The 25,719-nt window shown below is 43.2% G+C and overlaps 1 long non-coding RNA gene and 1 pseudogene across 1 annotated transcript; both read right to left on the bottom strand.

Moving 5' to 3' along the window:
* Positions 1-6,146: 6,146 nt before the first annotated feature.
* LOC115595945 (NACHT, LRR and PYD domains-containing protein 12-like) lies at positions 6,147-17,114 on the bottom strand (annotated as a pseudogene).
* A 6,304-nt stretch (positions 17,115-23,418) lies between these two features.
* LOC115595842 (uncharacterized) lies at positions 23,419-24,014 on the bottom strand. The gene is made up of 3 exons (XR_003986807.1): positions 23,926-24,014; positions 23,671-23,810; positions 23,419-23,472 (listed from the first exon to the last, which is right to left on the bottom strand). It is a non-coding gene; the product is annotated as an uncharacterized LOC115595842 (long non-coding RNA).
* Between the last annotated feature and the right edge of the window lie 1,705 nt (positions 24,015-25,719).

The following is a 25,719-nucleotide window of genomic DNA, read 5'->3' as shown; positions in this document are numbered from 1 at the left end:
GCTTAGCCTCACCCACACACCAGTCCATTCTGCACCACATACGTCTCAATCTCTGAAAGTCCGTTTTGTTAAAAACTCAATTGGGCGTCCTTCAAATTACCACTCTCCTCTAAATTTAACGTCCCTCAGTCTGACTTAGAGACTGAGCCGTGGATGCACCGGGACGTAGGATTTTTCCGTCCCTCAGTCTGGTTTAGCAACTGGGTTTGGACGCAACACACCTATAGGCTTGTATTTACATCAGTTTTGGCATTTGCTCATCCACTTCAAAGTCTATTGACAACCAAAAAAACTCTTCAAAAAACACTTTACTTCACATGAACCTGTGTTCGTGTTTTCAGCAGAAAACCTCAAAACTCGTCTAAAAAACTTCAGACTCTAAAAAAATCAAGTGGCTAGTGTAGTGTAGCATTAAAAGGGACACACCCCGCAGCTGGCGCAACTGCGGCGGGACCAACCTCGGGTGAGGGTGTCTTGTGGTAAGCGGTCGAAACGCCCTGAGACCTCGAGGCGCACAACTGAAGATGTGTCCCTGTGAATACAGGCTTTGCACGTCATCAATCGAAACTCCCCCAAGGGGTTTTTCGCTGTTGGGGCATCGCGGGCCGACATACAGGCCCACGTTCCCTTAAATTCAGATAAAAATGGAAATGTCTGTCACGGTGTAGTGGAGCTATTCCTCCTGCCTTCTGTTATCATTGACTTCTTCCTTGCACCCACCACATTCTCTCCTGGGGCTCTGCGCATCGGACGCATGCAGCCAGATCCCCCGTTACGGCTGTGTGTGCTCACGGTGTCTTAGCTGATGGGAGGGATTCAGGTATAACAGGAGTGCCTGGAGGGCTCATGCTAGCTTGGGCGAGGGAATTACAGTAGTTTCCTGCACTGCTCAGAGTATTCCATTTGGGCGGACCGGGATATGATGACACCTCTGGCATTGTCCTAACTCACTTAAGATACGGTTGCTACAAATATTTTACTTGCAATTAACAACAATTCAAAACCTGCTTGTAAAAATCCAATAGTGAGTAAACGCCTTGGACAGCATCGCTCGAAATTCCTTCCCGGATTTTCGCTATTGGGGATTCGCGGGCCGACACACTGGCCCACGTTCTCTTAAATTCAGACAAACGCATGGCAGAGTTTATAATGATGTTGGGGATCAGTCCTGCTCCTTATTTGGGATGTCGGGTCATGGCCTCCTGCATTGTTCGCACTTTTTCCACCTGGGCGTTTTCCTCTTATGATAACTACTCCGAGAAAGTCCCTATTCACTGACACGTTCCAATTTTCTGCGGATATTTTCATATATTCTAATGCCTAACAGTTAATACACTTGGAGTACGGACCATATTAAAATATGCCCACACCAGTCGATTACCTAACCCCAACTTCTCCCCTTCTGCATGCCTAACCCCAACCCCTCCTTCCTTTTTCTGGTCTCACGCCTAACACGCCTTAGACAGGATTTTTACTTAGTTTTAATCACTACACGGTGATGTACAGCCACTGGAGACTCTGGTGTGCTTGTGGACTTAACCACCCACTGTGCTTGGAGGGTCGTTTTAAGCGTTCTCACTCCACCTCCCGAACTACTCTTCCTCAATCTGTTCTCCTCTCCTCTGTCACATGGTTCATGCAAGCAAGTGGGAAATGGGATGGGGACTAACATGCGTCGGCCTGTGCCATGCCGTTGTCTCTCTATTCCAAACTATGTTGTCGTTGGTCAACATAGGGGGAGGCTCTGAGTACTTTACCACTTCACCTAACCTTAACCCACTTCAGATTTGTGCGGGTGCGGCTGGAAGTGGGGATTTCAGCATCATGGATAGCGGTGTTTAATGTTGGAATAGCTGTGTTTTGGGCGGAGGGTCGGAACAGCAGTGTTTCGGAGTGGGGGTGTTTCGGAATGGAGGTGTGTCGGAATTGAAGGCTGTCCTCAGTGACATGGTGGCTACGGCTATGGCTAAAGCAGTAAGGATGGATCACGACTACGTGACACACCCACCTGCAGGTAAGATTGTTCATAATGTGTTTAGTAGGCTAAGTTAACGCTAGTCAGCTATGTGTACCGTTAATGGATAAATGCATTTCTAACTGAACAACCTCATATGTCTATATCATGAAATTCAACTAACGTTAGCCTACATCTGTAGCTCTGTCACATAGCCTGTTGACGAATTTCAAATGTAACGTTACTGAAGCAAGATGCTCGTGCAACATCTCAATTTGAAGAACAAAACCGCGTTAAGCGGTTCATGTGTTTGCCACAAAACGGGCAAAATATCACTCGATGGCTGTCCATCTTGAACTCACCATGAACTCCATCAACAACAACAACAACAACTCGAATTGGCCGCTGCCGGGTTATCACTTCCGGTTCAACCCCGGAGTTGGTACATTCCCTTTCCGGTTGATGTTATTTGTAAATTTGTCTCGGCGTTTGTAAAAGTGTTTTGTATTATGTTAATTTGTTTTCTGAGATGTACATTTGTTTCGGTAATGTAATTTTGTTTTATAATATGTAAAAATGTTTTCCAAAGTGTAAATTTGTCTCAAGCTTCACAAAAGTGTTTCACATTTTGTAATTTTGGTTTGCACCTCCCAGCCACCGTATGTGTGTGTGTGTGTGTGTGTGTGTGTGCTGGGACACACGTCTCCTCACAGTTTATGTTTATTGAAATAATTACGATTGAGTGGTTTAAAGGTCTGTGGTGATCAGAGAGCTGTGATTTCCTACTACAGGTGAATGCATCAGTGAGGACTCTACAAGCTGCTGTCTGCAGTTCATTCAGGAGCAGGTTTGTGGAGTAATGGAAAACATGTAGCGGATTTTATCATAAGAATACAGAAAAAGGTGACTGTGTTACATTAAAGTTGCAGAAAAAAGATGTAATCAGATTACAGAGACATCTGATAAAACGGGATTACTAACAGGATTACAGTTTGAAAATGAGACGCGACACTAATCTGTAATCTAAAATCTGTATGAAGAAACAGCTGCAGGAGGATGAAGAGTCAGAAAAATAAAACATCAGAGTGTTAATTAGCTTCATTAATTAAGATCCTCCAGGAACCTCCTGTGAGTGAAAGACGAGCTCCACCAGTGTGACGCATTAGGCGAGTTCAAGATCACGCAGCGCTGTGCAGTGCTGCCTAAATCGTGATGCATGCTGGGTAAAATGTGTCCACGATGACCTGGATGGGAGTGGTTTCTGCTCCGCATCTGATGTCACATGACCTTAAGTCATCGCGGGAGCGAGGCAGCTGCAGAGCATTCGCGCAGTTGCTCTCCAGGTACTGCGCGATCCCAGATCCACCTTCATGACGTCAGGACTTTGCCCTAATTGGCTCTCATCTACGCTGACGTATATGACGTGTGTTTCGATGAATTTCCATATTCATAAGGCCTCTGCCTCTTTTCTACTCAAATATCAAATACTTTAAGATCAGTAGCAGCCGTGTGGCCGCACCTATGAGATAGTCAACATGAATAAACCTATAAAGTCATGTATGTCATGACTCTGGTTTTATGTCTCTGTATTCATGTTGTTGTGTGCCTTGTGTCTCATGTTTTGATTTTCCATGCCCTTTTGTGTCATGTGTCCTTTAAGTTCTCCTGTGTATTTTCCTAGTTGCAGTCTGTCTCCCTCTGTCTGTCAGTGTTTTGTCCTCCATGCTCCTCCCTCTCGTTACCTCACCTGGGCTCCTCTCTCCTCACCTGTTCCTTGTCTGGTCATTAGTCTGTGTATTTAGTCTGTGAATTTCCTGCACTCCTTGTCCTTTTATTGTCTCTGCCAGTGTCTGTTCATACACCTGTCCATGTCTGCATATGTTCATGTTCCTGCTTTGCCTCCTTTCGTGTCTCATGGTATGTGTTGGATTTTGAGTTTTGCGATCTGCATTTTTGATTTTGTACTTTGTCCTTTTGTTTGCACTTTGTTTAGCTCTCTTGGTTGCTACTTTGCTTTTGTCTCGTTTTTGGTCTTGCTCCTTTTGGTTTTTGTACTTCAGCTTTAGTTTTATTAAAGCTCGCCTTTCGTTCCCCTCATTGCTGCCTCTTGTCCTCTGATTATCTGCGTTTGGGTCCAACTCCTATATCTCCATAGTTTTTCCCTTTAACCCAACCCTGACAATGTAACGCAACAACCCTGATGATGGAAAAGTGGTTAACTGCTGTGTCCAGTGTTATCTGTGCTATCCACTCTTATTAATTAACCCTTTCTGTTCCCGTCAAATTAACAATACAAAGAATTATCCTGAGCTGTTCTGTGTCTGATGAGATGGTGCAGCGGGACAAGGCATCTGATTCAGTCATTTGTTCTGATTATTGTATTTCATTCATTGTGAATAATGTTGCTATAAGAAAATGCTTCATCTTATGTGTCTATATGCTTATTTGTTAAATCAGCAAATTCCCCTCAGCTGTGATTTAATCATGATGCATCTAAGCACAGTTGTCATCATAATAATGAATAACTGTTGTAATTGTATTGTTGTGCAAGACTTACTATAATGTACCAGATAGACAAAGTTCAAATGTATTTAATGGTGACATTACAAGGAAAACAGAACATGATCATGTCCCGTTTATTTTTCACGAAGCTGTAACAAGCAGCACAGAGTCGATCGCGCCAACAGGAAGTCAGAGACACAGGAAAGGTATAGAGCATCCTGTCAATTTTCAAAATAAAACACCCTGTGCAGACTCCAGCTTGTATACAAATGAAAAATGACCAGATAAACGGGCAGGCAAAAGGCTTCTGAAACGTTCCCGTTATGATGCCGTGGGGAGGGCGAAATAAAACCTGTAGCAGATGCGACATGTTTATTTTCAGTAATGTTCAAGTTTTTTCAGAGATTTTTCTTTTCGGAAAGTTAATAGTAAGTTTGCTATTTATGTTCTAAAACTAAATGTTACTTTTTGTTAGTGTTTTTAGTGTGTCTGTTCAGAACATGGTGGCTTATTTTTTATGCTGGTCTGTAGTTTAACCATTAGTAAGGAAGCTGTTACATTTCCTGACACCAGCTGTTTTATCCTGCGTTGAAACGCACCTTGCTGGAGTGAATTCTTCCATTCTGTACTAGTAGTTTTTAAATATAAGGTCTTCATATCAGACAATATATACGCTGATATTGATATATGTGTGATTGGCAAATATTGGCCGATAAAATCGCCTACAAATAAATTGGTCGGGCTCTATTATTCTGCACAATGTTCATTGTTTGTCCTTCAAGGCATTTAGATGGTAAAAAATTCCAAGGGGTCATGGAATTTAAAATGACCCTGCCTGAAGTGTATTGTCAGAAACATGAGAAACCCTGCCTGAATAAACTCAGTCCACTGCATACAATTTAAAGGTGTATTTACTCATTACTTTAATACAGTTATAAAATGACAATTGTAGTAGGGAGAGAAGGAAGATAACTGGATAAAATAGAATTGTAGAATTAGAAATGTAACAGTTATGGTTAAGGTGTCCTGCAACAATGTCCTTTGGGAGGTGTACAAAGGTGTGTCGGGGCAGGTGTCTTGCTCCCATTGGGCCATATTTAATTGTGGGCCACAATATGTGAAAATAAGCTCAACTCTTTCCATGGTCAGTTTAGGCATTTATTTGCTAACTTTCAAAGCACCGACTATATTAGCCTTGTTGTCACAAGCAAGACAACAGAACAACATCGATTAAATGTGCCATATTTCTTCCCCAAATGTATGATACACACACACAAGGCTTTGTCAAGTTAAACTGGAGTTGTGTGTGCTAATAGAGAAAGGACAGGTGTTGAGGAATAATGTAGTCGTAAAGTATAAATCAGGCAAAATTAATGGTTTAAAACTGTTTAAAAATTGTTTCAAAAGAAATGTCATGGCCTAGTCTCGATCCTCTCTGGTCTCAGTAATGTCTTGGTCTCGGTTGGTGTGGTCTTAACTACAACACAAGTTCTGCAGCACTGACAGTCATCTCCACTTGTTGTGATTGGTCCGTCAGTCACTGCTGGATGAAGCTCTCCACTCCACCTCCCAGTAACACGGCCCAGTCAGAGCCTCTCCACCCACCAGCTGATGGTGCTGCTTCAACCTCTCTGGATCATCAGGACACAGCTGAACCTCTCAGTACCTCCAACTTACATCACTCACACACTCACAGAGACGGCCTCCACCTAATGAGAGTATCAGAGAGAGAGCAGAGGTGATACATGAGTGTTTCCAGAGACTCCCTCCATCAGCTGTCAGTCAGTGATATAAAGACCAGCAGGACTTCAGTCCTGTTCAGACCACAAGTGGAGCGGCTGTGTAGCGTAGCCAGCTTCCTTTCAGCTTCATGTCACTCAAGTACACAGTGAAATAAACTGCAGAGAGTCCCTGAACGCATCATGGCTGCAGAAATACTTTAATGATGATTGACAGCTGTTAAAAACCAGAGTCTCAGTCACACCTGAATATTTCATCTGCTTTGAAACATTACAAATATGTAAATATGGAGTCTGTTGTAAAACATGTGGAGCAAACAAAAGACAGATGGACAGATGAATATATGATGTTAAAGCTCCTCCATGTTCATACACAGCCTGACAGTCAAACATCAGCTGTGGTTACTGGACTTCAGCACAGCTTCTGCTCTGTACAAACACCACATGGTTACTAAATGTAATGATGCTTCTCTGAAATCAGAGCAGTGATTTGCAGGCTTCAGTCAGACTGATCTGTACGGTGGCCCTGAAGGTCAAAATACATCAACATCTCAGATTACAGAAAAGGTGGGACAGCGTTCTTGTTAGTAATTGGACAGAACCCGAGTCCCTGTCCACAGTTTGATGTTTTGTGAAATGTTGTTGTGTTTTGACCTTTAGGGCCACCGTAGACCTGAGAGCTGTGACACAGATCAGCTGATCAGTTCTTTAGTGTTTTAGAGAGATCACATGTGATGAATGAGAACGACTGTCTCTACACATCCTGTGATGCTGTCAGCTGTAATCCAGCTTTACTTCCTGTAGACATGAACACAACAACAACAGTCGTCTTCACATCAACTCAACACCAGATCACAACAAGCTTCTGGCTCGTCTGATTGGCTGACTGTTCTCTCTCTGTCTTTCTGTCCAATCATGAAGCCTGTCACCGTTCTCCTCTCACAGCTTCACTGAGGAAAACAGGAAATACTGGATCTTCACGTTGATACTGACTGTGTTCAGAACAATACTGCTGAAACCAGTGTGGACTGACTCCAACCCTCTACTGACCACAGAGTCTCCAGTCTACAATGTGGACTCTTCTTCAGATCAGACAGCAGCTTCACGTCTGAATCCTGCAGGTTGTTGTAGCTCAGGTCCAGCTTTCTCAGATGGGAGAGGTTGGACTTCAGAGCTGAGGCCAGAGAATCACAGCTGATCTCTGACAAACTGCAGTAACTCAATCTGAATAAAGAATAAATGATGAAGATAAAAATCAATTTATAATCCAACCAGATGTGTTCAGGTTTAAATGTGCAGCTCAACATCACTGTGTCCTAATTAAGGCGCTCTGATTGTTATCAGACGATATTGGTTCTGAATAGTTTGATGGGTGTTCTCTAAAAGGGCCAATCAGAAGAGCCGATCAGATAAACACAGGAGACAGTTTCTCTTTAATACATGCAGCATGGAGAGAAGAGCCACAGTGTTCTCTGCAGTCTTCCACATTGTCTTGACTTGTATACAGCAGAACAGTGGTTACATACTTTATGACAGGTGTTACCCATGCCTTCCCCAAGGCAGTGACCCTCTGATGTTTGACTGGACAATAAGTGTCATCCTAGCTGCCTTCTGTTATCATCCTCATATGAACTCCTCACCTGTTCTATCCCTGACACCTCCCCACACCTCAGGTGAAGGGGAATCTCCCCTCCTCTCACATCCTGACATCTTCTCTACCATACATTGATATTTGAATCCACAACTGTTTAATTCCCACCAGTTAGAATAGTGTGTAACTAAAGTGGGCCTGTAAAGACGGACTAGTGAGTAGATGAGTCTCCGTGTTCGCTGTGAGGACGTTTAATGTCCCCGACAACCTCTGTAGTCTCATTCAGACACTCGTTAGCAACCGCTAACTGTTTTTAACACATGAAGAGCTTCAGAATTAAACTGTGGGACATTTAATGATGGATTTTTTGTTGGAGAACAAAACGTGTAAATATGTTCAGCCTGTGGTAACCACACACCTTATTTCACACATTTAACTGAAAACACATTCAACACACTCACAGGCTTTGAGACGAGGGAACAGGATGTGCTAACATGCTAACATGCTAACAGTTTTCTGGTGTTAGGACTACAGACTACACCTCTCTATAGGGAGGGGAAGCCCCGCCCCTTCAGATGGACCTCATGGGACCTGATTTCAGTGTAGAAAGTGTCTGTTTGTGGTAAATAGGTAAAATCTCATGTAGTTTTGTGTTAAACCGCTCAGTGAACTACTTCGTCTCACTCAACATACGTCACCAACACCAACATGGCCGCGGCCTCCACACAGCAGGAGGTGTGGTCATACTGACAGCTGCAGTTATGTGAAAGGAGAGTTGGTCAGTTCTGTGAGCTGCTGATATTCAGGACGACTCTACAAGGTTTCAGTCAGCGTTAAACCAGACGTCACTTAACGACTGTTGGCTGTGTCGTCTTTATAACTACATATTTTCACAGTCTTATATTCTATAAGTTTTATGACAAACTGAGACTTTTTTTTTTTCAACACACATCAGACAGTGAAGTAGACTTGATGATTTTAAATCGAACATGAGTTCACAGGATCTTCTGTTCTCAAAAAATATAAACATTCATTTACATTTTCTACAGTTTCTTTAAGAAAGATAAGTCTTTAGTGACTGCACACTAAATTAAATTAAAAAACACGAAAATATGAACAAAAGGACGTTTAAAAAGTTATGTTTGAACATAAATTAGCTTCAATTGTTAATTAAACATTTAAGATGTCCAACAGTAACAGAGAGTCAGTGAACTCACATCAGAGTCTCCAGTCGACAGTTTGGACTCTGCAGAAAATCACACAGCAGCTTCACTCCTGAATCCTGCAGCTTGTTGTTGAAGCTCAGGTCCAGCTCTCTCAGATGGGTGTAGTTGGACTTCAGAGCTGAGATCAGAGAGTCACAGCTGATCTTTGACAAACTGCAGAAAATCAATCTGAATAAAGAATAAATGAAGTGAGTTTAGAAGACAATGTTGCTGTTTGAAATCATTCAGTGTTTAAACTTCTGTTCAGAGCTGAACAAGTTCAGAATATGAAGCTCCAAACACCTGAACCCAACAGGCTGCAGGTCCAAAACTGTCAGATACACAAAGTGAAACAGAGCTCTCATTAATATTAATGACAACGTGCTGCTGCTTCAATAAAGATGTAGTGACTCCACCTCTTAAACTCTGCAGCTCCACCAGAGGCTCCATCTATACAAACTCATGTTGTGCAGCCAAACAGAAACCAACAGAAACTGACTGAAGATTTGATTCTACTGTTTCAGATCAAAATCATCCTGAGTTTAAATATTTCAGTCAGTATAAACGTCACATGTCATCATAAAGGTTCTGAACAAACATGTTTGTTATCGTCTGACAGAGAAGAAAACACTGGTTTCTGTTTTTATTCACAGAAGCACGAAGGAATCAAATGATTAAGAGGTTCAGAGAGAATCAACCAGTGATGAATGTTTAATGTTATATTAGATCTGTTTTAAATATGAAGCTGAACAAGACGCTCAGAGTCGATCAGCATCAAATCTTTGAGGTCAGATCCCCTTCAGACCTGATGACATGAACACTAAGATTCACAGAGTTTAAATAATGTTGTGAAAGTGTGAACAAAGGTTTCAAATACATATTAAAATGTGATTTAAACATGTGAAAACAACATGTGTGAAATAATGGTGTCACATTTATAACTGACATCAGCAGTGTAATATCTTCAATGTTGTAAAGTTTGTCTTCAGAGTTTCAGACAGTCAACACGTGCAGTGTGTTCAATCAGAGATGACATTAAATTACATCCATGTGTCTTTTGTCCAGCGTGACTTTAACATCATCAAAGCTCCTTTTTCAAAGATTCAACACTTTCTATTGACAGATTTAAATGTGAGTGGGGCCACACCTTTCTGATGTCACATTAGGACGGTCTGTGTCCAACAGTGTCTGTCACTTTAAAACCAACAATCCAACATTAATACACACCTCACTGTGTGATTGGTCACCTGAGTGGAGGTGAGAAAGGAGGCGGGGTTTGAACTTCTCTCTCAGCTCTTTGTTCATTTGTTACACAACTATTTCTGTCACTGTTCATATGAACAGCTGAGTGAAACACTATGAACGTCTTCAGCAGAGACTGTCTGAACATGTGACACGTCTTCTCCATATTTAAACCATTGTTGTGTCTCCAGCAGCTCTTCACTCCACCTTTGGCTGTTTGGAACAGCTGTGAACACTTTGAGCTCCAGATGTGTTCAGACAACACGTCGTACCACTGAGCTTCTTTCTACAAATATCCCAGCCAACAGCTCTTAAAGAAAACCAGTTGAGTGGATTTGCAAACAGAAGTGAATCCAACATCCTGCTTCTGTACGCTGCAGGCACAGTGAGCATAAGAGCCAGGTGAACTCTGAACCTGCCTCTGGTGCACAACTGACCACAGTTACTCTAAAGAATTATTTCACAGTTCCAGCACCGATCCATCTCATTCCTACTGGCTGAGGAAATGACCTGAAGGAAACTGCAGAGGAATTATGGGATTGTTCCCAAGGAATTGTGGGAATTGTAGTTGGATGTACGGACTCTAAGCAGCCTGGGACGTCATTTTAATCACACGACAGACTTCAACCAGCAAACAGAAAAGTTCTCCACCATCGATTCACCTTCAACACAAACGAGCAGCTCTGTCTCACACACATAGAAAGCTGTAATCAAAGCACAGATCTTCATCACCACTGTCATCTCCATCAACACACAGCTGACTGACTGAGAGCTTCATCCTCCATCATCTTCATCACTGATCAGACTGAGCTGTGTGTGTGTGTGTGTGTGTGTGTGTGTGTGTGTGTGTGTGTGTGTGTGAGTGTGTGTGTGAACAGAAGGAAATCTAAAACTTCTGTTCTAGATTTAAATTTAATAAACAGAGAAAAAACACATGAACTGACTTCAGAGTCTCCAGTCGACAGTTTGGACTCTCCAGTCCAGAACACAGACGCTTCACTGCAGAATCATTCAGTTTGTTGTGACTCAGGTCCAGATGTGTCAGATGTGAGGGGTTGGACTTCAGAGCTGAGGCGACGACTTCACAGTGAGTCTCTGAGAGTCCACAGCGAGTCATTCTGTGAATACAGATAATAAAACATTTAAATCAGATAAAATCTGACTCTTTACAATGAAAACAGACTCTATACATTATGCATCACAAAGCACATGAACATGAGCAGCTGTAGCTCAGCTGGTCAGCTGTTCGGCCTGAGCTGGTCAGTCACCAATCACAAGGTTTGTAGTTTGAAACTTGAGCTCCTCGGCTCCACATGAGCCTCCAGACTTTGACCTGCCTGAGGAGATCAGCTGGGCTGAATCAGTGGCCCATTTTAAATCCCCCTCAAAACACACCTGTATAAAACGGCTTTTAACGGCTGATTCTGATGATTTCATCTTTGTTTGATTTTGGTTTGACATATTTGTGTTTGCCCGTTTTCTTCATCCTGCTGTCTTTATATTTATAATTATAATTGTCCCTGTAATACTTTTCTTGTGACTCTTTCATTGTTGTGCTGTTTTATTTGTGTCCAACAAACTGATGTGAGTGCTTTTAAAGTGCCATATAAATAAACAGAAATACATGTTGAAGTGTCCTTGAGGGAAATAATGAGGCAGAAATGACAGTTTAGGACAAAAGTGTTGAAATAAGTGAGACGTAAACGTGTCAGATGTTAGTTTACAGGCTGCTGTGATTTATATTGGTTCAGCTTCATGTTCACATGATGATCAGTGAACTGTGAAGTCACTGTAGGTTGGAACTGCACTCGTATGTATTTACCTCACTTATGTGTTTGTGTGTATTTTCTCAATCTTTGATGCATTTTATTCTGTGGCTCCATCTGCTTTTCATCTCCCATTTAATTCATTTAATGCCTCCCACTGCACAAACACAAGAATTACAACTAAACATTGTGTTATTATCATTTTATGGGTAATAATTGAGTTGAATGTTTTGGAAACAAGACGACTTCATGTCATTTCTACTCTGAGCTTGGTGATGATCATTTATTCAATCAGCAGGTTTAATACTTGTTTTGGTAAACGTGTAAAGTGTTGAGGTTTTATATTATTCATGTGTGTAAAGTGTTGATCTTTAATACTGAAGGCTTCAGCTTTACCTCACTTCATAATGTTTAACACATCTGGACTTACACAGCCTTTCTACAGTTCCTCACAACTGGAATCAGTCTCAGTCGTCCCTGGTCCGATGTGTGTGACTTCTTCAGGTCAAACTCATTCAGAACCTCCTCTGACATCTGCAGCATGTAGGCCAGAGCTGAGCATTGGAACACGGAGAGTTCCTTCTGTGATCTGTTCTTTGACCTCAGGAACTCTTGGATCTCCTGATGGACTGAGTGGTCGTTCATCTCCGTCAGACAGTGGAAGATGTTGATGCTTCTGTCGGGAGAGATCTTATAACTGTTCATCTCCTTCAGGATGTTGATGGCTCTCTGGATGGTTTCTGGACTGCTGTCTGTCTGACCCAGCAGACCTGCTAAGAGTTTTTGGTTGGACTTCAGAGTGAGGCCATGAAGGAAGCGAACAAACAGGTCCAGGTGGCCATTTTTACTGTCCAGGGATTTCTCCACGGCTCTTTTTAGGAAGTTATCCAGGGATGAATAATGGGTCTCATGGGTATCAACGCTTCCAACAAAAAACTTAAAAATCTTCTTGAGAAAACTCTCTGATGTTCCCAGGAAGTCCTCCACCACCTTTGTGTTCCTGTTGGTGAAACAGTGGAACATGTAGACTGCAGCCAGAAACTCCTGAACACTCAGATGAACAAAGCAGTAGACTGTTTTCTGGAAGATCACACTCTCTCTTCTGAAGATCTCTGTACAAACTCCTGAGTACACCGAGGCCTCTGTGACATTAAGACCACAGCGCTCCAGGTCTTCTTGGTAGAACATGATGTTTCCTGTCTCCAGATGTTCAAACGCCAGCCTCCCCAGCTTCAGAAGAACTTCCCTGTCAGCCTCCGTCAGCTCCTGTGGACTCGTCTCACGTCCCTCATGGTACTTCTGCTTCTTCCTCTTTGTCTGAACCAGCAGGAAGTGTGAGTACATGTCAGTCAGGGTCTTGGGCAGCTCTCCTCTCTGGTCTGTAGTCAACATGTGGTCCAGAACTGTAGCAGTGATCCAGCAGAAGACTGGGATCAGACACATGATGTGGAGGCTCCTGGAGGTCTTGATGTGTGAGATGATTCTGCTGGACAGATCTTCATCACTGAACCTCCTCCTGAAGTACTCCTCCTTCTGGACGTCAGTGAAGCCTTGTACTTCTGTTACCCTGTCCACACATGAAGGAGGGATCCGATTGGCTGCTGCAGGTCTGGAAGTGATCCAGACGAGAGCCGAGGGAAGCAGCTTCCCCTGGATGAGGTTTGTCAGCAGCACGCTGACTGATGACGTCTGTGTGACATCAGACACGACCTCATGGTTGTTGAAATCCAGTGAAAGTCTGCTTTCATCCAGGCCGTCAAAGATGAAGAGAAGTTTACAGACAGCGAGCTTCTCTGCTGTCACCTTCTGTAATGTTGGATGGAAAACATGGAGCAGCCTGAGAAGACTGTACTGCTCATCTCTGATCAGGTTCAGCTCCCTGAACGACAGCAGAACCAGCAGACTGACATCTTGGTTTTCGGAGCCTTCTGCCCAGTCCAGAGTGAACTTCAGCACCGAGAAGGTTTTTCCAACTCCAGCGACGCCGTTGGTCAGAACGACTCTGATGCGTCTCTGTTGGTCAGTTGAGGCTTTAAAGATGTCGCAGCACCTGATTGGAGTTTCACTGAAGGTCTTCTTCTTGGAAGCTGTCTCAAGCTGCCAAACCTCATGTTGGGTATTAACCTCTTCACTCTGTCCCTCTGTGATGTAGAGCTCAGTGTAGATCCTGCTGAGGAGGGTTCCACTTCCTGTTCCATCACTTCCTGTCCCATCACTTCCTGTTCCATCACTTCCTGTTCCATCACTTCCTGTTCCATCACTTCCTGTTTCATCACTTCCTGTTCCATCACTTCCTGTCCCATCACTTCCTGTTCCATCACTTCCTGTTCCAGCACTTCCTTCAGTCACACGTTCACATCTCCTCCTCAGACTGATCTTATGTTCATCTAAAACCTCCTGCAGACCAACATTCACTGAAAAGAGAAAAATGTTGGAGAGAATTTGACAATCTGGGATTATTTTCATGATCAATAACAATCCATCAGTATCAGAATATATAAAGTTTGAGTCTCTTCGGGTCTTTTCATTGACTTTGTGTGTAATCTAGACAATCTAGTAATTTGTCCTGGTGTTTGGTCTGAATGCCTCCGAAGTCTCTAAATAAATGTAATGACATGTAGAAGCTGAGATGTTTAAAGCAACATGATGTAACTTTTGGAGGTTAAAGCAGCAGCTTCAGAGTCGTGTTGATGGTCAGGTGTGTTGTAACAGGTGAACGGTGTCTCTGTCACTTGTAGGATCACAGCCTCACATACGTGTTCACTTCAACACGTAACATTGTGATGATGTCATGAGTTGTGTTTGTAGTCAGCACCTATATTACGTGTGACAAACTGTTACACACCTGGGATTTGTTTTTACTACAGTGGTGTTGCACTCAGAAACTGTGGGGGGCGCCAAATCACACAACAAGAGAATTTCTCCATAATGTGGCTTTAACATGTTGAGATGTTCAGTGTGACTTGGTACAGTTTGTCTCTGACTGTCTGTCCACAGTCCAGCTGTTGTTCTGGGTCTTACCTCCACACTGGGGACAGGAGGAGTCTCCTGGTGAAGCAGACTGGTCCCAGTATGAGGTGATGCAGCGTCTGCAGAACCAGTGTCCACAGCTGGTAGAGACCGGATCCTTCAGGACGTCCTGACACCAAACACAGCAGGTGGGCTGCTTCTTCACAGAGACATGACTCCTCTTCCTCTCTCTGTGAACACATTTCTTTAGAACTACAATGATTTGATGATTGTTGTTAAAAACATCCAGATTTGGTCGACACTGTTGAGAAGCTCAGACGCTCACAGAGAAAAGTCAAAGTGTCGATACTTTTCATCTTGAATTCAGCATTTAGTGTGTCATGAAAATGATGTGTGAAGATTATCTCTCAGAACAAAACGTGTCAGTATCAGAAACTCGTGTTTGTCACAGAGATTATTTTCTGCAATAATCCAAATCCAAGTCAAAAATCTGACAGGCTGTTTGTGGAGGGAGCCAGAGCGATGCTAACTTCAGGGTTAGCCTACAAACATACGTCATGGTTCCACCATCTATTTCATCCTGCTGAGATTTGTTAGTGTCCTCCAGGATCTGACTGAGTTCAGACATGTTAGTGTTCAGGAGACTTTCAAAGACTTTATGTTAGTGTTTCTTCAGTCCTGGAGCCTGATGTTACTCTACAGCAAAACATTACCAGCAAACACTGAATGAGTCGTCTCAGTGCTCTTACTTTGTGTCTGATGGTCCAGGTTCACTACTGAAGGTTGGAGGTTCTTCTTTGGACCAGTCACTCTTCACAGACGGACAGATGGGTCCTGGAGGTTCTGCTCTCTGTCTGCTGGACTGAACTCTGCAAACACCAACATGTTTTTATTCACATCACATGAATCCTTCATCAATAAAGTGATTTAAGAAGCTCTACATACACAAACTGCTGCTGCTGTCCATAAAAAGGAGGTTTAAAAGTTTCTGTTTGTCCTCTTAGATCAGATTACAGATTTATAGCAGACACACAGAGGAACATGAGGCGGGAAAAGTCTCAACTATGGACACAAAAGACTTTTTAGTGGAAATCTGAATACATGAACACAAAATCAACTAAACAAACATCATCATCACTGAAACATGAGTCATATAAATGAGTTAGTATCAGTCGTCTTACTTTGTGTCTGATGGTCCAGGTTCAGTGCTGAAGTTTATAGGTTCTTCATTGGACCAGTCACTTGTTACAGACGGACAGAGGGATCCTGGAGGTTCTGCTCGGTCCTCCTCTTCCTCCACACAAACACTCATCTTCAGGTCTGAGAGGTGAAACATGAACTGAGAGCTCAGAACACAAGAATCAGGAAACAGGTTTGTTCAGGAGTGACGCAGGAGGAAAGAACATGAAGTAAAACACAATCTGTCTCCACTTCACACACACACACACACATACACACACACACACACACATACACACACACACACACACACACACACATACACACACACACACACACACACACACAGATACAGACACACACACACACACATACACACACACACACACACACCTACACACACACACACACACACACACACACACAGATACAGACACACACACACACACACACACACACACACACACACACACACACACACAGATACAGACACACACACACACACACACACACACACACACACACACACACACCTACACACACACACACACACACACACACACACACAGATACACACACACACACACACACACACACACACACACACACACACACACACACAGATACAGACACACACACACACACACACACACACACACACACACACACACACACCCCTCTGGGCTCCTGGTCTTTAGTTCCAGTGGTTTTAATGTGTATTATTCAGCCTATCAGGACTTTGTGTCCACAGAAGAATCAAAGTGTTGACTTTATTCTAACATGTGTTTCCTCTACAGTCCACAGAGACTAAACTGACTCACACTCTCACAGTAACATCACAAACACCTTGTTTTAACACTCACCTGCCTCACACTTTAGTCTTCCTCCTCCGTCTTCTTCTGTCTGTTCTGCTCTCAACATGGAGTCTGACGGACTGAACACTTTCACTTCCAGCCTCTCTTCCTGTTCATGAGTCTGGATCACATGATCACAGTTCCTCCTCGGGGTTCTGAGTTCTGAGCTGCTCTTCCCCTCTGAGAATACCTGTGAGTGTGTGTATGTGTTTCCTGGGACACACATGTATACACACAGTTTACATTTATTAAAGTAATTGAGTGGTTTAAAGGTCTGTAATGATCAGAGAGATGTGATTTCCTACTACAAGTGAATGCATCAGTGAGGACTCTTCAAACTGCTGTCTGCAGTTCATTCAGGAGCAGGTTTGTGGAGTAATGGAGTACATGCAACAGATTACATCATTGGGATACAGAAAAAGGCTACTGTGTTACAGAAAAAAAAATGTAATCAGATTACAGAGACACCTGATAAAACAGGGGATTTCTAACAGGATTACAGTTTGAAAATGAGACTCGACACTAATCTGAAATCTGTAATCTGTAATCTGTACGAAGAGTAATGGAGTACATGTAACAGACTACATCATTAGGATACAGAGAAAGGTTACAGAAAAGTTACAGAAAAAAGATGTACAATCAGATTACAGAGACATCTGAGAGAGGATTACTAACAGGATTACAGTTTGAAAATGAGACACGACACTAATCTGTAATCTGTAATCTGTATGAAGAAGCAGCTGCAGGAGGATGAAGAGTCAGAAAAATAAAACATCAAACTGTTAATTAGCCTCATTAATTAAGATCCTCCAGGAACCTCCTGTGAGTGAAAGAGGAGCTCCACCAGTGTGACGCATAAAGTAGTATAGGTCAATGTTGCATTGTGGGTAATGTAGGCTCTAAGAGCATGTGAAATAAAGAAGGTGACATCCTGTTTCTGCTGTCTGTTAGAATTGTGTCATGAATCACACGCGATGTTTTATCATCCAACAGATCATTTTAAATAATAAAGTGTCAGTTTGTCATCAAACTAAAGAAACATCAGGCATAAAATATGTCATTATAAAGACGTCACAGTGTCGTTAGTAACGTCATCTCCTAAATTAAACACTGTAGAACTGCTCCTGTATATCAACAGCTCACAGAACTGAACCAGAACTGCATTTGTTAGTATGAGCAGATTCATCATGATGTTCATCTTGTTCAGAACCTTTTCATGACCCGGTTGGCTCCATGTTGGTTCTGGTGCCATGTTGAGGAGACGATGTGGTTCACTGAGCTTTAACACAAAACTACAACAAACTGACAAACATCATGTGTGAGAGTCATGACCCAGTTCAGACCGGATCAGTACTTTCTCTGTCTCCTTGTTCACTTCTGAACACAGTTTTTCCCCTGAGGTCCACAGGAAGGGGCAGGGCTACGGCCCATTATACAAAATCTTTCCCCTATGAATCAATCTAATTAACAGCAGATACAAGCAGCACAAAGGTTTACTGATTAGTTTGAACCTTTAGTCAGAAACATTAACGTCTCTGTAGTTTTCAGGTGTTTTAGTGTCAACAGGACAATCGTCACGTCTGAATATTTAATTAAAGTCGTCTTTGTTTCAGGTTTTCTGTGTGTTGTCCTGCTGCTGTGTGACTCAGCCTGACCTTTGACCCTGATGTAGAGGTGTGATGATGCATCCTGACGGCTGTGGAGCTGCTGCAGCGTCTGTCCACATGGTGGCAGCGTTCTCTAACACATGAAGCTGAAGCAGCTCACACAGACAACATGACTCAGGTCATCACATCGAGATGTTTTCACATTCTGAGCAAATATAAAACATGTTCATAGTTTCATCTGAAGCCAAAACCAAACATGACTTTAGTTACATGATATAATTGTTGCTCTGTTGCTTTATGTGCACTGATGACAAGTAACTAAGTAGTTTTACTCAACTAATGTGCATGAGTATAATATTGAGGTTCTTCTTCTTCAGTTCACTGTTTCCATTTTCTGTTACTTCATGTTTCCACTGCTCCACATTTTACAGACTAACATTGTTCTTTGTACTCCACTACATTATTACATAACTTTAGTTACTAGTTACTTTACAGATTACATGCTGCATCAGAGCCAGAGTAGAATTCATTTGGCAAACTGATTCTGATTATCAGAAAAATGCTGAAAATCAAAACAATAATCAAATTAAATGAATAAATTGATAAATAAATACATCAATAAAACATTAAATGCCACAAAATAATATATTTTTGTATTGGAGAATGCAAAAAGAGAAAAATACACAAATAAATAAGAAGATTAAAATAATTAAATAAATCCATAAAATGAAAATATAAATGAGAAAGTTAACAAAAAGGGGAATTAACACAAAGGTTAATAAATACAGAGGTGATTTACAAAAGAAATATCAAGTTATGTCACATTATATAAATTAATTAATGTCTGTATTTATGTTTAATATCATATTTGGTGCATTAAATGGGATATTAATTAACTTATTGAGTCATTTCTCCATGCAATATACAGTGTGCCTGTATATATATATACATATAACCTGTTTACTGATGTACATTTAATATCAGACACTTTAAGACTCACAGTAACATTTGAACTCATTACTGGAGTGTGACTGCAGGATTCTGCTCTCAGCACCGACTGTGTTGCCTTCTGAACAGTTAGCTGCTCAGTTAGCATTTAGCTCAGCCGTCATTAATAAGAACAGTTATGAGTTGCACTCTGCTCCAGTGTGCCAGCAGCTTGTAAGGTTGGTGGAGCCTCGTCCTGATTCGCTGCGGCTGATTACCAGGCTGCATGCTGGGAGCCGGCTGGTGCTGCAGTGGAGGAGGTGGAGGTGCTGCGGAGTTAACTGGGTGTGTGTGGAGGAGCAGCAGTGGGTGGCTGCAGCAGAGACCTCACTCAGTGATGGAAAACATTCTTTTCAGTGAGTCACAGTCATAAACATGTAAAATCATTACAAATAGATGAAGAAAGTCCAAGTCTGAGCTGACTTCACCCGGCGGTATGTGGAGCGCTGTCCAAACCAAACAGCAGAAAAATGGGACTCAACCCGCTGATTCTGATGCTTAATTAAATTCTAATACACAGCCGCATGTTTATGAGCCGGATCCAACTATTAGTGCTCGCGCAGCAGCAACATTTTCCATTATTTGTGAGCAGCGCTTTAAAGAGCACTTCAGACAGGAAACAGGTTATAGCTTCAGAAATCAGTTCCATACAAAGAAGCTCAGTATACGCTGCACACTTTTACTGTGGGAATTAAAAGACTGTTTAGAAATACGTCTTAGCGCTCTGCTCAGAGAGTTAAAGTTCTTCCCAGTGGAGCTCATTGTGAACGCCGAGTCGCCAGAAACTCAGAGGCTGTTAAATAAAACTGGCTGAGCTTTCTGCCCGACGCGAATGTTTGAAATACTGTCGACTTCCTCCATGAAACATGAAGTGCAGGCCTGTCTGAGGGGGGCGCGCCATTGTTCAGAGATCTGTCCCACTGAGACCACCTCCCTCCCTGCGTTACTCACATATATCAGTTATATATTTAAAGGTGCAACACGAACAAGAGGCGGCAGGTCATCAGAGGAACCCTGATGTTGTTCTCATCCTTTCTTTTTCAAAAGAATGTGGCCTCACATGGGCACCGACACAACTGTAGCTTCACCTTCAGCTGAGCGGCAAGAAACAGGACCAGAGACAACGCAGCAGGGGATTTATTTTAAAAGAAAAGACAAAAGGAAAGACAGAAATTATTATTCAGTAATGGAACTAAATAAAGAATAACTTGAATTGTAGAACGAACATGTTACGTTTCTCATTTCAGCAAATAAAGGTCAGCGTGCAGTTTTGCTTCAGGATGCTGGAACTGTTCCGCCTGCTGTTCAGTCCAGTCGCTGCCCTCAGAGGGATGTTTGGACTCCTCTCCTACATAATGAGATCATTAAGTGAAGAGTCATTAATGTTCAGGTTGGTTCTGATCACTGTCATCAACACCTCAGAGCTCCCAGGCCTCAGCTCATATTCTGTCTACCTCCCTCTGATGAGTCTGTTCAGTAATCCTGCCACCACGTCTTTGTTCCCTCTCTCTCTCCAGACAACAACCTGCTCCACCTTCCACCTCCTTCACCTCCATCAGCATGTTCGACCCGGTCCGTCCTCATCTCTTCCTGCCAGCTGCTTCCTGAAGCCGTGACAGTACGAGTCTTTATGCCCTGTGGATTTTGAGGCTTTGCCGCCCGGTGCCCACAGAGAGTTCTTGGAAGGCCGGGGATCCACAAAGCCTCCGGGCCGCCTCAAGCCTTCGTCGCGGGCCACAGAACAGTAAACCTGGCAGAGAGTGAGACCAGACTGTGGTCAGGTCCAACCCACAGAGCCGAGTCAGGACTCCCCTCTGAGAGAAGGAGGTAAACACCACAGGACACATTAATGACAGTAAGCACTGATCCCAGATCTGTCGCCCGCTTCATTTACACACCAGAACACACCTCAGGTAATAATTCACATTACAAATGACAGCACCAACTGAGTCACAGTCACGTGCCGCCATATTGGACCTTCAGTTTGTTTCCTGACTGTCAGAGTCTCGGATCAGAATAAAGAATAAAACCATCAGTGAGCTCGTCTGAAGTCTTAATCATCTGCTGGACCATCACGTCCCTCCACAGAGGACAGACACAGAACCACCTTTCTTCAGTGGGGAGTGAAAGCCGGCTCAGATATCAGGAGCACGGCAGAACCCACAACCTGCTGACTCAGACTCGAGGCGTTTGATTGACTGGCTTAAAGTTTGCTCAGTTTCCTCCAGGAGGAGAGCGAGGCCGGGACAAACCAGGACTGAACCCAGACCACGTCTACGTTCTGCTGCAGAGGAATGTGCTAAAAGCTCCGTCCACACCAGCCAAACACTTCTCCCTCGCATTAATGTTTCTCAGAACCTCCCACGAATCTTCGGACCTGCCGGTGCCAAGACGACATGTAATCACAAAGATCAACAGACCCTTAACAGCTTTTACAGAGGATCACCATGACCAACTACAGGCCAGCTTTGTAAAGAGGTGGAAACACACACACACACACAGTTCTGATGCCCGGCACACAGGGAGCGGTTCTGAGCCCAGTCTGAACAACAACAGCTACAGTCAGACCGGACGGTGACACCTGGTGGCCGACACGTCACAGTGCAACTGTAAAGACTGAAACCTTTAAATGATTTCATGACCCGGCTGTGATCTGACGGTCCATCTGGACCAGACTCTTTATCTGGACGAGTGTTAATGCAAAGCAGCAGAACTTTAATAACATCAATATTCATTAAGTGTTGTTGTTGTTGGACGACTTTTAGGTTTATTTTTCCAGAATTCTGACTTAAATCTAATCATTATTTAAAGAAAAGTCTGAAATGTGAGTTTGAACTTCTGTGTTTTCTCTTGAGGACTTTGGTGTCTTTATCCAAACTGAGTGTCCTTTGGGCTGATTAGCTTCCAGCTCCTCTTCTGTGCTAATCAGACGCTGTTAGCTGTTAGCTGTTAGCTGTTAGCTCCACAGACACTCTCTGCCTACAGACTGACTCAAGCTTCTTCTTCTTTGGTGGCCTGGAAAGGTTTGTGTTGTTGTTCAGGTCTGCCGGACGCTCACTCACACTTCAAACACCGTCCGGTTGTTTTTGGAGAGGCTTCAGCTGGACGCGCCGCGCTCTGCTAGCGTGTCTGCTGTTAGCAGTTAATCAATGCAGCTCGTTACAGGAGAGGATGTCGGCTTAAAGGCGGAAACAGTTAAGTGCAGCTCGTTAATCCCATTAACATGCGTGAAAGTGTGTGTTTGTTCTGCTAATTGGGCTGAATTATTCAATTTGGAACTGGTGTTTGGATAGCTAATTTGTGGAGGACATTTTCCATGAAGAGAAGGAAGACAGAGTTGGTGTCTGACGCTGGAGCTCAGAGAAAATAAACCAGATCATCAGACAGAAAGAGAAGCTGAACGTGGTTCATGTAGCGTCTGAAAGTGACAACCGGACAACACGTAGAGACATCCTGCAGCCAGACACGTGGAGGACGATACGAAACTCAAATAAAGAAGATATTCAGACGATTAGATCTTTAATTGATGAGTATGAGGATGCAGATTTCATGATGAACAGACAGACAGACGGTCGGATGGTTGTTGGTCATTTATAAAACTTCCTGAATGATTACTAAACGTATGTCGGCCAGAGAGTCATGAGTTCGTCTCTGTCGATCCATTTAAGAGTCCAGACTGGACTCAGAGGACGAGGTCCACCTCAGAGACACACAACAGACACACAACAGACACACAACAGACACACAGCGGCTCATCAGTCCAGGCTGCGCTCAAGTGTCCACAGATGGTCTCTGGTTTCTGGTCTCTATTCTCTGGTTCCTGGTCTCTGGTCTCCATTCTCTGGTTCCTGGTCTCTGATTTCTGGTCTCTGGTCTCTGGTTGTGAAGTGAAGAATTTCCTTTCAGATAACTGTACACTGAAACAAATAACTTAATATAATACAGAAGGAAACTATAGAGTTAAAGCCCGTCTGATGACTGATGATCAGTTATTGGTCGGTGTCAGTCTGACATCATGGACCCTGCTGATTGATCTGATCTGGGGACAGTCAGATCTGTTCTGTCATCACTAACCAGGTTGGGGATTTATGTCATAGCTGGTCCTGGATGTGTGGTGTGCTGGTCTCTCAGCGGTCGTCTGCGTCCTCCCTGCGGGTTCATTCAGTCAGGGTGAATAATGACGGACGGAAACGAGCCGTTCATCCTGCAGGATCCTGTGAAACACATCCAGTGACAGGAAGAGGGAGGATCTCAGGTACTGTGACTGTAGAGCTTTGTGCGTCCACATGAAGAAAATCATTTGAGGAAACTAAAAGTGGAAATAATTACAAGGAGTCTGAATTTTCTCACGCCTGCAGCCCGCACACGACTCCGAGAGAAAACACGTCCGAGCTGCCCGAAGGCTTCGAGTCAGAGAGAACACGTCTTCAGTATCTGTCCACTGAGACAGTCTGTCACAGTGTGAGTCTGTGTGTGTGAAACAAACTGGATATATTTTACATTTAATCCTTTTATAACCTGAAATAGAACCAGACTTCAGTTTCCTCCAATACTCCAGATGAATCCTCAGGATTCTGTTGACCTCTAAACAAAAGTTCTCCTCTAACAGTTAAAGGTGTATTTCAAGTATTAAAATAACACTTCAATAGTATACTACCGCTCTGTACAAATATTATGTACAGATAGTCGAGAATACGTTTGCCTGCAGTATAAAACTATTAAACTCGTAGTTAACTGAGGAGATACTTGAAGGAGAAGAAAGAAAAGAAACAAATCAAGAAGTGGTTGAAACCAGGAGGAGATGTGACAGTCATCAGCTCCTGGTTTGAGATCGGACCGGCTGATTTACAGTCAGTAACATTTCCTCTGAGTGGATTCTGGACTCGTCTGAATGTGATTCTGTAGTTTGGTTTTCTACATGTGTGATGGTCTCTCATTAGTCTCTGGGATCAGATTTGAATCTCGTCCTCGTGTTTCTGTCTTCGCGCTGCTTGCTGGGACTCCGTGTCCCGTGTTGACATGTTGTCAGCAGTCAGCAGATCTCAGCATCCTGGAGCCGAGTGCAGCCGCTCCCTGCTCACAATCAAAACAAGGAAGAGAAGCTTTCAGCGCAGAGCTCCACGCCCAGAGAGAGAAACCCGAGCCGGGGTGGATCACACACACGGCGTCCTGGAGCCTGGAGGACGGCTGCAGCGCCGAACGCCGAGGTTCATTACAGCGCCGCACAAAAACAAACATGCTGCTCAGCGACGACCAGGCCGGAGTTCAACTGCTGATCCTGCCGCTCCATTCAGATCTGAGATCCAGTCTGGACTCAAATCAGAGCTGAAGTCCAGAGAGTGAATCTGTCACTCCACATGTGTAAATGTGATCATGCAGCATCCTTAAAGTGTTTCACCCACAATTCTGTCGCTGTTTGTCTACAGAACAAACGTGGTCACACTGTCGGTTATTCATCTCAGTCACGTTTTGGATTTTGACCTTTATGCAGCCTTCAGTTCTGGTCTCAGAGTGAACAACACGTCCTTGTGGATCCACCTGAACCAGGAACTGTACCGGTTCAGATCCATGTTAATACGATCAACAGGGTCGGGTCTGCTTCTATTACCAGTCCTGTGTGTGTGTGTGTGTGTGTGTGTGTGTGTGTGTGTGTGTGTGTGTCGGCAGGAGGTAAAGATGCTATCATAGGTCACCATGGCAGCAACAAGCAGTCATTGTTATAGATCAGCTGGTTTGAGTTGCAACAATTTTTTAAAATCTTTTTATATTTTGGTAATTTCCGAAATCTGTTTTATCACAAATAAAGAACATCCTGCAGGTTTAGTTAGTAGTATAGTATAGTTTAGATGCTATTTATTTAATCTGGTGGTTTTCGTTCCAAAGGTTACGATGCAAGGCATGCTGGGAAACATGTTTGACCAGTGGCCTCGCTGGCCTCCTGTTGCATTAACAGTCTGGAGACGAGTGTCAGCAGCAGGTCAGATGAAAATGTGAAAAAGTAAAAGAGGAGCTGAGAAGCTAAATGTTTGTCCATCAAAATCCTCAAGTGTTGATTAGAGGACATAAAGTGCTCAGATGGAGGTTAATTAATCATAAATATCGACGGCTGTGTGTTCGGCTCAA

The sequence above is a fragment of the Sparus aurata genome, chromosome 14 (assembly GCF_900880675.1).
Source record: "Sparus aurata chromosome 14, fSpaAur1.1, whole genome shotgun sequence".
Lineage (NCBI taxonomy): Eukaryota > Metazoa > Chordata > Actinopteri > Spariformes > Sparidae > Sparus > Sparus aurata.
Note: the sequence above shows the minus strand (reverse complement) of the source record. Positions and strands in the feature narration are given on the sequence as shown.